The sequence below is a fragment of the Empidonax traillii genome, unplaced genomic scaffold (genome assembly GCF_003031625.1).
Source record: "Empidonax traillii isolate 1590-97213 ecotype Southwest subspecies unplaced genomic scaffold, ASM303162v1 scaffold81:size2596050, whole genome shotgun sequence".
NCBI lineage: Eukaryota > Metazoa > Chordata > Aves > Passeriformes > Tyrannidae > Empidonax > Empidonax traillii.
In genome coordinates, this window is record NW_020955274.1 from 1,462,870 (window position 1) to 1,474,820 (window position 11,951).

The 11,951-nt window shown below is 42.2% G+C and overlaps 1 long non-coding RNA gene across 1 annotated transcript; it reads right to left on the reverse strand.

Annotated features, from left to right (window-relative positions):
* Positions 1 to 3,734: 3,734 nt before the first annotated feature.
* LOC114056096 lies at positions 3,735 to 8,011 on the reverse strand. The gene is made up of 2 exons (XR_003570907.1): positions 7,956 to 8,011; positions 3,735 to 4,177 (listed from the first exon to the last, which is right to left on the reverse strand). It is a non-coding gene; the product is annotated as an uncharacterized LOC114056096 (long non-coding RNA).
* Positions 8,012 to 11,951: the final 3,940 nt, after the last annotated feature.

Here is an 11,951-nt window from a genome sequence, read left to right on the forward strand (position 1 = left end):
TAAGGACAGCCCATTAAGCAAGAAGAAACAGCACTTAACTGACCTGCAGGAAAGCCTCTAGCTTGAAGTGGGTGTGATAGCACCAAAGGCTTTGCACACAGTTCCTTTCAGTGGTGTATAAAGGATATCTCTTTCGAGAAGAATTGAAGGAAGAGTGAATGCAGCTCTGAGAGAAGGTTGAGTGGGAAGATGGCTGAAAGTTCTACTGAAACCAGATCCCTTGTCCCAAACCATGGTGGTTTCAGTTAAAAGATTAGGGCTTGGACAGGCTCCTGCAGTTGGAATAATTATTACTGTGTTACTCTGAGGGAAAGCAACAACCCACCAGGGAGAGGCTTGATTTTGGAGGCCTGACAGAAGCAATAGCTTTGCAAGTTTTCTCATTCCTATTCCAAGACCATATGGAGCTCAAGTACCAGGTGGGTGGGTATATTAGTTGAGGGAATGTGCAGCTTGTCCTATTCTAAATCAACTTATTCTTCACAAGTGATCATTACAATAGAAAACAGAGCAAGAAACATAGAGATGCTGGGAAACAACCTTCACCTCTACGTAAAAAATCACAATGTCTAGGAGTTGAGATTCCACCTTTCTACTAAGCTCAGAACAGAAGGTAGAAGCCTGGTATCTCTTCTCTGGAGAAGATGAGGTCATCTACTCAGTAAACAAAACCATGTAAAACAATGCACTATAATCTTCCCATTCATTCTCCATCTCTTGCTTTAGCAGCATTTTGCTAAGCTTTATTTTAGCAGGCCTAAAACATGCAAAAAATGAGATTACTTAACTGTCTTCATCCTGAATCCAATCATAGCTGAATTTCTGGAAGAATTCAGAGACATGCAGAGAGTTTTCATTGAAGTATTTTGGTTCCTAAGTTCTCTTGAGAGGCATGGAAGATAAATATTACCATGGTGCTAGCAGAAATGCTATAATGGAATAGCACTATAATTCTATTAGTTTAGAATGGCTGTTGCCATTTTTTGCCCCAAGCGTAGCACATAGTGTAGCACAGATACCTGCTCAGTGTAGTATGTAGTGCTGGTACAGTTCCAACAGTCATATTTCAGTAAATGTCAAATTAAATGTGATTTGCCTGACATACAAGAGGAAAGTGTCCTCTGACTGTGATTATGGGCTTCATGTTGTGATATTTATGCTAAAAGTATCTGCAAAAGAAGCACTTCCTTCCCCTAGAAAACCTGATCTGTCAGGAATCGCAGCAGGTGCTTTAGAGGCCAGCTTGAAAAATCTCTCTGTAGGACCTGCCAAGGAAGAATCCTACTTCAGTCAAAACTCTAGGTTTTCAAGTGACCTTCAAGTGCTTTAGCAGAGTGGCAGCGTTACCCCCTGTACATAAATCTTTGCAGAGGGACGTGCTTCAGTAAAAGCTCTTGTTTGACTTCTCAAAAGTAAGTATAGAAAGTCATAGCATAGCTATGCATAGCATAGCATAACCTAGCATTGCCATACCTTTTTTTAGTTACCTGGTCAGCTGAAACCCAATAACATTAAAATTAAAAACCTAACTGTGACCCAAATGCAATGAGTAATAGTATGGAAACACCTACAGATCATTCCTGATGCACTCAGACCCATGGCTATGAACTCCTGGAACAAATTAGAAACTGGCACTACTGTAATAGCTGGGTAACTCATTTCTTTAGGATACATCTGAATGAGCAAAACATGAACAAACAAGCAATGGATGAAACAGATAAGTGGCTAATTCCAACATGCAGGAACCTCCTGCTTGTTAATTTATCCACCCTAGTCAGTCCTCTGACTATAGGAAAAACAATCCACCGAATCTATACTTGTGTACCAGGGCAGTAAACAAATTATAATGCATAGAGACAGGCTGAACCACTTGCATGTTGTTTTTAAATTATCTTTATGAAAACGAGAACTTGGGGAGGAGCTGGGGATGATTAGAAACTGATGATGGCATACACTGCAGGCTTTTCCTCCCTCCAAACATACCATTTAATTTCTTTAAATTCCCTAGGTCTTCAGACACAGAAAGAGCAGCTTCTTATTCTTTCTAAAGACTTCTAGAAAGCTGGCACTTAGACTTTTAGCACTGTGAAGAGGAAATAAACGTTTCAGAAAATCTTACCTGTTTAAACCACATTTAATGGTCCAATGATTTTTTAAAAACAACAATTTGACTTATGCCAAAGATATCATTACAAACCAGAATTAAAGTACTTCTCCACCCTGACTATAGAATTCCTGAAACAACACAATAATAACCTGAAGGGAGGAAATTCTCTAGGAAAAAATGTGTGTTTATTGTTCATTATAGCACCATTGAAAATGTCCATTAATAAAATAGCATTCATTGGTTTTATAAAAATTCTGGTTCAAAATCTTCTTTTTGGAACTCTAATTGATCCTCCAAATGAGCTTTATTAATCATTGACGGAAAACTGGCAAAATCCTTCCCTGTACTTTGGCAACATTTCAAAATGCCCAATTAGGTCAAATCAAGAAAGCCCCAGAAACCAATTACAGCAGCACTTCTAAGCCAAAAAATCTCATTGTACTCTGAAAAAACTGCAACTTTATAGGAAAAAAACTCAAACAAAACCTCTCAGTCCTGATCTGGTTATGCACCTGAAATACCACCTCCATAGAAACATGCCAAATCATCATGGCTAGGCTTCGTGAACGAAGATTGGAGAGGGGCTCTACCCACGCTTGCTACAAGCGCGCTGATGGCTAAAAAGGCCAATGCGAGATAGACAAGTCCGGTTGCAATGCCAAATAGTCACTCCTTGAACTACATCAATTAATGATATTTGCTCAGAGATTTTATTTATCAGTGCCATAAATGTCACCAAGCAGTACACCACAAGGAACACTGCCAGCCAGTTCCTTAATCTGTCAAGCAAACACTTGCTCCCCTTCAGCATTTTTCTGTACGTCTCATCTCCAGTGCTCTAATTGCACATGTATACAAAGTCTTCACCTTTTTTATGAGTTTCATGTGTTCTGTATCTCACCTCCATGTTTGTACGTTAACAACTATGTTGACAATGCGATAAAAATAATCTTGGCGGCAAGAACAATAGCGACCTTTATCTAACTTCTCAAGAATGTGATCTTTGCTTCTGCAGTACTTCTGCACGTACAGCCCTATGGTGCTGGTGGGCTGGTTGAGGTGTGTTTTGCTGCCAATCCTAATCCCACCACCCACAGTCAAGAATTAATTAGGACTTGAAGATGCCAGAGGGAGGCAAAACAAACAAAAATAGCATTTTAATTAACTACAAACAATAATTAAGATTCTGCATTATGTTTAGCATCTGCACATTTCTGGACTTACTGCAGTGACTCTGAATCTGATGAGATCATCCATCTAAATCCCAGAGGACTGAACAGATCTCAGATCCTAAGTACATCTCCTATTATATCTTAAAACGGTAAATAATTCATGCATTCTTATTGTGAAGACCAGTAATTAAAAATTTTTTAAAATGGCATTGTAAATGAACCAAATCCATATATCCTGGCCAGACTAAAGGACAACAAAATGTGCACCCATATAGTAGGTAGATCTGAGTTTCCAATGCCAGATGTATACCTGTTCTGCCATTTCATAACACAATGGTCCCCACTTTAACATACTTACTTATACTTACTTATAACAACCACTTATTTGGTTGGTTAGGATTTTATTTATTTACTTACTTATTTACAGTTCCCTTTTACTTTTTTTATTAGCTTTATTATTAAACCTGTCATTATCCTAGCAAAATTAGGAAGGCGGTATTATACGACATATTTTGGCCAAAGTCATGAAAGCTATTTGCAACATTTTCCACTCCAGTGCTCTTATAATTACAACGTTGAGACACAGAATCCTCTAAGTCTCTTCCTATCTATTTTAGTTACTCAGTTTTCTCTGCCATTTGATCTTTAGCTGGCTAGTTTGCAAACTGGATCTCAGCAGTTCATCTCAACACTAAGTATTACATTCCCTCAACTAGTGCTTGACACAGTTATATATCCCTCAGAAGTCAAACCCTCTTAATAAAAACTCCTTACCTTCACCAGGAGGACAGGTAAAGTTCCTCAAGTTTACTTTACCATGATCTTGATCAGGGGTAACCACCAGGACCTAGCCATACAGAAGAAAGTCAAGGTTTCTCTTGCGCCTGTCTCTAGAAACCTAAAGGAAAACATCTGTCTGAAGGAACCACGTGGCTTTAGTGTTCTGTCATTTTCCAAAAACAGCTAGACCAAACCTCTTAACATACATTATCTACAGCTAAAACCTTAATTCACCAAAGATAATGGAACTCATAGTACCATTTATATAATACAGCCCCAACATCTCGTTTGAATTTTAGCCACTATAAGGCAGACAAGTGCAACGTTTTAGCTCATACTTTGAAAGCTTTGGGTGGATCCTTTTCTTCCTCCCATTATTTGTTTATTAACCTATTAATATTAAAACCAAAAAAATATTTGGAAGATCCTGCATATCTCTAGCCCTCTTTCAGATTGAATTTCATATATTCTCCCTCACATTTTGCTAAACTAGTAGGTACAGAAAATTAACTGATTCATAATGATATTGTTGTTTTCACCTTCATAGCAAATTTTTGAAATGCAAATTGAATAACTGTAATTTCATAAAAGCAGTAAAAACAGACTGGTCTGTATTTAGAAAGCCAAGGTCAGACCTAAGTATAAAGTTTATGTTAGGATGTATCCTAATGTAAGGATATCTTTTGTTAGAATGACTGGCATTATTTATGACTGATTGCAAATGGGGCTGAATTGCTTTGCTGACTTGGAAAGGTCAGGAAGTTTACTGTTTTTCCTCTCATTTTATTTATGTCATGCCTTTTCTTTAGCTGTCTGTACTCTTGTAACTGCACCACTTTTTTATATTCGTCCTTCTACAAAAGCTTTCCTTCCTTTTTATTCTTTTTTTTAATTTTTTTTTTCTGTTATGGTGGCAAACACTCCATTAAAAGTTCTACCTTTCCTCTGAATGGATGAAGAACCCAGTAATCGCCCCCTTTCTTTACATGAAATGCTGTTTTTGTCGTGGCCTAGAAAGCCCAGCCTGGTACAGGACAGCTATTAGGCTGCTCCCTGGTCTGTGGGACATCCTGTAATGGATCATACCTCATAGTCGTGTACGTGGTTCTGTACAAGAGTGGCTAAACCTCAGCCCTTATCACAGTTGCTCCTTCTGGTTGGTAACGCTTTCCAGGAAATTGCCTCACGGTCTCTTGTTTTTCTTTCAGGTGTATATAAAATCTGTATTTTCTATAAGCACCTTTGGCTTGCAGTGCTCCTTAACTTTCTTGGCTTTCCTTCTGACATCCCCCAGTTGGGGCAGATACATCATCAGCTCTTTTCCTGCTTTTTCCTTATCTTTCCAGCTCTTTTCCTTATCTTTTTCTTGGAAAAGCAGACATTGGCACATTCAAGAATTTCTCAGGTTTATCCAGACTATCTTCATTTGCCAAGAAGATAAAACAGTAAGGTCTCAGGGTTCGGGGTTCTAGTTTTAACTGCTGTCAACATAACAAAACAAGCTCACAGTTCCCTAGAAGAGCAGCTTTGCATCCCTCCCTCCCAGATGAAAGTCTCCAGAAATTGCCTGTAGCAGTTCAGCTTCCTATTTATGCTCTGTTTCCCACTCTCTTTTCTTGAGCCTTTTCCCCAATTTTTCTACTGGCTACCTCACGTTCTGTGTCTTTCTCAGGTTGATCTCCAGACTGTGACAATTTGTGTAATGAAAATAAATGTAATTTATCTCCTGCATCTCAACTTCTTTCTGAGTAATACCATCCTAGGTCTTTTTTGTTTGATTCTCTTGAGCTGGTCAACTAACTCCAATATTACATTCTGAAAATGTTTCTGTTACCTGGAGCGTTTCAACTTCTTTTTAATAAGAGGTTTCTGTCATTATGAAAAACATTTATTTTGATTTCACTTTTTTCCCCCACCTTTTTTTGCAAAACTTTTCCATTTCAGCTTTTTCTGTGAAAACAAAGCATTGTTGTATTTGCAGGTTCCCTTTCTTTCTTTCTGCTGGGCCTCATTTTTTAAGAGATTTCCTTTTTAAATCTGAGACAATATGTCTTTCTTCATTTCCCTAATAAATCCTGATACAATATCCTTAGCCTTTTTTACTAATAATGCCTTCTCATTTATCCTGTTCAAGTTTTATCTCAACTGCTCATATAAGTTTATATTAGAAGATGTATATTTTTTTTTTTATGTTTATTGATTCAATGAAAAAGACCAAGATCTTAAACTTTTGCAGCCCAACATGCTGTTGTGCTTTAAATTCTTAACCAAGTCTTACTCCTTTTGGTAATCTTGCTTGTGTAGATTGACTCTACTTTTTTTTTTTTTAATGATACACAGTATCTTTCTGTTTTCCTTTGCCTCTTGTTTAGTGCTGCAGTTCCCTGCAGTATTTTCTTTCAGGTATAATTTCTGGGTAAAGAAAAAAAATCTTTAATGTGTGAAAGAACTGTGAATTGATTATCATTTATGTTCTGCAAGTGCTTTCTTTTCATCGAGGCTCTTTCTGCTTTTCGCTGTCTCCTGATCGCTCCAGAGCACAACTGCTCCATGCTGCTTGACCTAGGAGAGCATCCTCCTCTGATGGCAGTGGTCACCTCACAACATATGCCTTCAGGAGAGCCTCAATTTCCTGACCAGGACACTGCTTTTCTGGTCATACCGTCTGTGCACAACTTACAGGGACATTTATTTCTTTTTTGCCCAGAGCTGCTCTCCCAGTCTAATAATAATAAATTAATTTTAGTTCTTTATCCCAGTTTTGTTAAGCAAGAGCTCATCCTGCCTTCCTTGCAGCTGATGGTATTTTGCCACTGTTTTGGTGAGAGGAAGCTCTATCCTTTATGGAGGAAAACTGTGCTACAACAGATGCAAGACAGAGAGCCAGGACACACACTCTCTTCTCAGCTCTGCCACCTGTTGCTGCAGGACTTAAGCTACTCCATATTCCTGTGCCTAGCATTTTTCACATAATGTGTATTCTGTGTTAGCTTGTTTACATTTCTCCCGCAGAAGCATCCCACAGGACGCCCTATGAAACTCCAGGTTTTTTCCTCATGTGGCATAGACTTCACTCGACTAGGAGGCCAGTAGCGCCCATTTTTAAAAAATATTTGTTCGTGATCCTTCATAGACACAAGTACGATTAACAGTGTTACTATATTTGCAGTGAGGTTCTTACAACTTGTCTCAATTTATCAGCTGGTCATAGACTGCAGTCTGGAATGATAACACACGGCCACTGCCATCTGTGGCCCGAACTCCCCTGCTTTTCCCAGCCATCTCCCATGTTGCCATCCCGGCTGAGCTCAGCGCTCCCAACGCGCCGCGCAGGGAAAGTGCCCGAATTCCCCGGGGAGCAACCTGGACCCTCCTGCGAGGTCTGCGCAGCTCCTAGGAGTGGGAGGAACTGCAGAAGCAGCAAACGCGTCGTAGCCCCTCCTGGAGCCTATTTTCATCCCATGTAAATACGTCTGGCAAAAATGTAGGGCCGGGGGCACTCAGTAGCTGACACTGCCCTTGCATCTCCAGCCCAGCCCTCGCATGGCCAGCGCGGGGAGCCCCGGCACGGCTGGGAAGGGGAGGAAGCCTCGTTCCCTGGGCGGCGGCACAGCGGGGCCTCCCCGCCCCGGCGGCAGGCCGGGAACCGGGCTGCGGGGGCGACCGGCGGCGCCGCTACCGCCCGGGCGCCTCTCCATCCCCGCCGGTGCGGGCCGCCCCAGCCGGCACCGGGGAGCGGCCCCGGGCCCCCGTCCGGGGAATCCCCGCTCGGGCTTCCCGCCCCACACGCCGGCCCAGGGGCGCTCCCCCTGGCCCCAGCCCCCCTGTCGGGGACCGGCGGGGACATGGTGCGGTGCGGCCGCCGGGGGAGCGGGGAGGGACGCGGGGAGTCTCACCTGCCACAGGAGAGCGCCGAGCGGGAGGCGCCGAGGCGGCTGCGGCGCTTCCTGCGGCGGGAGGCGGGAGCTGTCCCCGGGTGACCCCGCGGGGGGGCGGCGGGACGCGGGGCCGGGGGGGCCGGGCAGGCGGGCGGCTCGCCCTGAGCAGGGAGGCGGCCGGAGCGGGGCGGGCGCGGGCAGCGCCGGGGCCGAGCGGCGCGGTGGCGGCGAGCGCTGCGGGCGCTGATGGCGCGGAGCGCTGGGCACAGCGGCGGCTCCCGCAGCTCCTCACGCCTCTCCTGGGCGCTTCTGCCGGCTTGGCCGGGGACGGTACCCGCAGTTTCCCCGCCGCTCGGCGGAGAGAGGGCCCCGCCGCGCCGCCCCGCGCCAACTCGCCGCGGGAACGCTTGCTTTCTGCACCGCTAAGACTGCCGGCGAGCGATCTGCGCTAATTCCAGCGAGCTGGAGAGCAGCAGGCAGTTCTGCGGTTCCTAGCGAAGTGCCAAGGCAGCGCTCAGGGCTATCGTCGCTCGGCGCCGAGCCCCGCTCCGCAGAGCCGCCCAGCAGGACAGCAGCGGGTTGCATAAGAGCGGCCGCTGCGCCCGGGCTTGGCCGAGGTGGTATTGCAAACATCTCGTGGACACTGAGCACCGTGTTTCTTCCAGATTGCGAAGAAGTTTGTTTGTTGGTTTGTTTGGTTTTTTGTTGTTGTTGTTTTGTTTGGGTTATTTTTTGGGCGGGGGGGGTGGTGGTGGTTTTTTTCCTTCGCATCACTGTTCATCAGTGGCCAGGTGTGGAGGCTGATCTACGGGGCTGCCAAAATATACACCCATTTGGCTTAAATGTCTTGCTTCTTTCTGTTTTCAGCTTCTCTACCAGCAATTTTTACATGTGATAAGGTATAAAAGGAAAGAAAAAGGCACAATGACGAAGCACAGTTTAGCTAGCACAGTGCTACCTGCATTAGAAATGTAGAAATAAGATAAGCACCTACATGACTCCTACAAGGGGATGCAATTAATTTGACTAGACAGCCTCATAATATCACAGCTGAGACAGGAGTGTGGTTCAAAGGCAGTAAATGGATTAAAGCTCCTACCCAGTTAGCATTTAAGCTTCTTGAACATGGCTCCTCTATAACATGATTCTGCTCTGAAAGTGGGATAGCATGTACTCTGTCTCAGTGCTTTCTGCATCATTTCTGCTCAGTTTACATACAGATGTTGCCACTGAATAACAATCCTGCAATGAGAACCGAGATCTTCAAGTAATAGAATAATTATTTAAGTATAGTACACTGAAATGGGTTAAATATCTAACTTCTGTACACAACACAATACCTGTAAGTCTTCACTAAAATTAATCAGAAAAAGGTACGACTCCTCATAATCCATATGAAACATTCTACATATTTAAATTAATTTAAATGGCAGCAAAACGCAAATTGACCTGAGCAGGAAATTGTGCAGGTGAGCAAACAAGCTTCTCTATTCAGATCATCTAATACTTTGGCCCTGACTCCTGGCAGCACACTGCAGAGGGTGGCTCTGTATTATGCTTGTGGATGTATCAAATTAGGAACTCACTGTAATGATCAGTGATCTAGAAAAGTTTTAATGTATTCTGAAGACCTGAAGAAGGACTACTCTTATTCTAGAGGGGGAAAAAAGCTATGTGCTCTAAAATATCTAGGGGTGATGAACTGAATTATATTTTTTCATTTTTATATGATCAGTTTTTCAGCTAACACAGATACACAAAGTGTGATTGAACCACCTTTGTCCCCTAAGTCTAGTTGCTCTGTATAGAAGGAGGTCTGCAGACTTGGACTATAATAAGCCGGGAAACAGATGCTGTTACACACACTATTAATGACAGACAGTGAGGGTAGTGATGACAGTGAAATCAAAAAGTCAATGACAAAGCAGCAAGGCGAAGGCAAGTAAAGACATAAACTTCACCTTAATGTAGCAGGGCAAGGGAAGCGAGCTGCATGTTCATAGGGGTGTTACCAGTGACGCAGGAAAGAATGGTGACCATCAGAAAAGAAGAGTGTGTTCAAGACTGTTTCTGAGATGTATTTTAAGGATTTTGTTTTCTAGGGAATTTCCATAGTTCCATACAACAGCAAAAAAATGGATCTAAACTATAAAGGACTTTACTATTGATGCAGTTTCATTTTTTTCTGTGCTAAAGCACTAGATAGGAAGACACAACTGGCTGGAGCTGGGAAGAACTGAGGAATATATTGAAGTAGACAAGGCCCAGTGTAATGAAAACAATGTCTGGAGTATGGTCTGAAGCTTTGCTATTCATGCTTCCTACTAGACTGTCGCACTATTTTCTATAATGATGATTTTTTTTTTTTTGAGTATAGAAATAAAAATGACCAGAATTGTGTTTCTGTATTTGCTTACAAAAAAAGGCACATCTTCTCCCACAGACTTTGCCCTTAAAATCTTGAGTGGAATGAATCTACTGGAAAACTCCCAGCTATACAGTGCAACCAGATGAAACAGCTGTTTGGTGCATGCAGCTACTGTGTGAGTCTATTTGAGCCACTACAGTATTTTTACCCTTCCATCCATACATCACATGGTAGCACCTGGTTTGCTGTGTTGTACAAACTGGAAGGAGTTCCCGTACACTCTCAGTTCTCATAAAAGTTGGTTTTCATAAAAGTCTATTTAAAAGATACTTATTTTCTGGGATGGTGGTTATTCCTCAGTTTGGAAACAGCAGCCCAGAGCTCCCTCATGCTCCAGGAGCTTCTGCAGTGGGAGGGGGCAGGGGAAGGTTGGCCTGAGCCATCCTTGGTGGGAGCCACCAGGAGCATCCTGGCAGCAGCTACATGGGCTCCACACACGCAGCAAGCTTTCTGATCTTCATGGTAGGGAGTCACACTGCCCTTCACAGTGTTCAGCAGACGGTGTACTTTTAGCTCTCCCCTTTTGCATATACATCTGTGTATACTTTTACCCAGTAGATTCTTCATTTTTATCACCAACATATATCTCAGATAAAACTTTCTTGGGTTTTTTTTTGTTGATATCTGACATACTGTTAAATTTTGTAAAACTTGTTAGAAATTCACTTATTTTAAAAAATACTATTTTTTCTAGGTTTAAGTTTTTCCAAGTGTTTTATCAGGCTTCATAGATGACTGCCTATCCTTCGGGTAGACTTCCAGCTTTCTCATCCATCTGTCAAGTTGAAAATAACATGAGCTGAATATTCAGTTTGTTCTTTAAGTTGTAGATTTTCAAGGATTGAATCTTATTTAAGGGGATAAATGCAGCTGCTGCCTTGCCAATTTGTGACATGATTTCATTCTGGATATCCCCACTGGCTTGCATATTACTGCCAAGTTATTGAGACTGACTCATCTCTTGCACTCCTTTGCATTCTAAAGCAATGCTTGAATTTTAGGTTTCTTGTTGGAACGATTATTTTTCATAATATTTTCGCTAGCCCTGTGTGTACGATCATGCTCAGTAGTTTTTCAGCTCACCTTTTCAGATGGTTTTACATGTCTGAGTGGACACTGAAGACCTAACTCACTAGCCAAATAAAATTTCAGCATGTTGCTATTAAGCTATTAATTATCTAATAGGCTGGCTGCCTCAACATTTCTGATAGTGAATCAGTAGCAACCCCAAAACATTTAATAGTTTACACTGTCATTTTTTGTTGACGTGCATTCATATTAAAAAACTTTTGCATTTCTTTTTCCAATACAACCTTGTTCAGTGTTAATCATCAAGCAGAATATTTTATCTCATTTCACTTATACTTTTTTCTGTGCATGCTGCACCCAGGTATAAAACTGTGTTGATATTAATTACTTTCTTTGATTTATCACATTGTGTCAAGACACAACAAAATAAAACAGAATAGAGACTGTCAAATGCTTCTGAGAAATGTATGTGGTTTGTATCAGTATTTTTTTGCCCTTTAGTCTTCCTCTGACGATTGTTTTTAGTCTGTGCTGATACACACTCTGAGAAGTTAGAA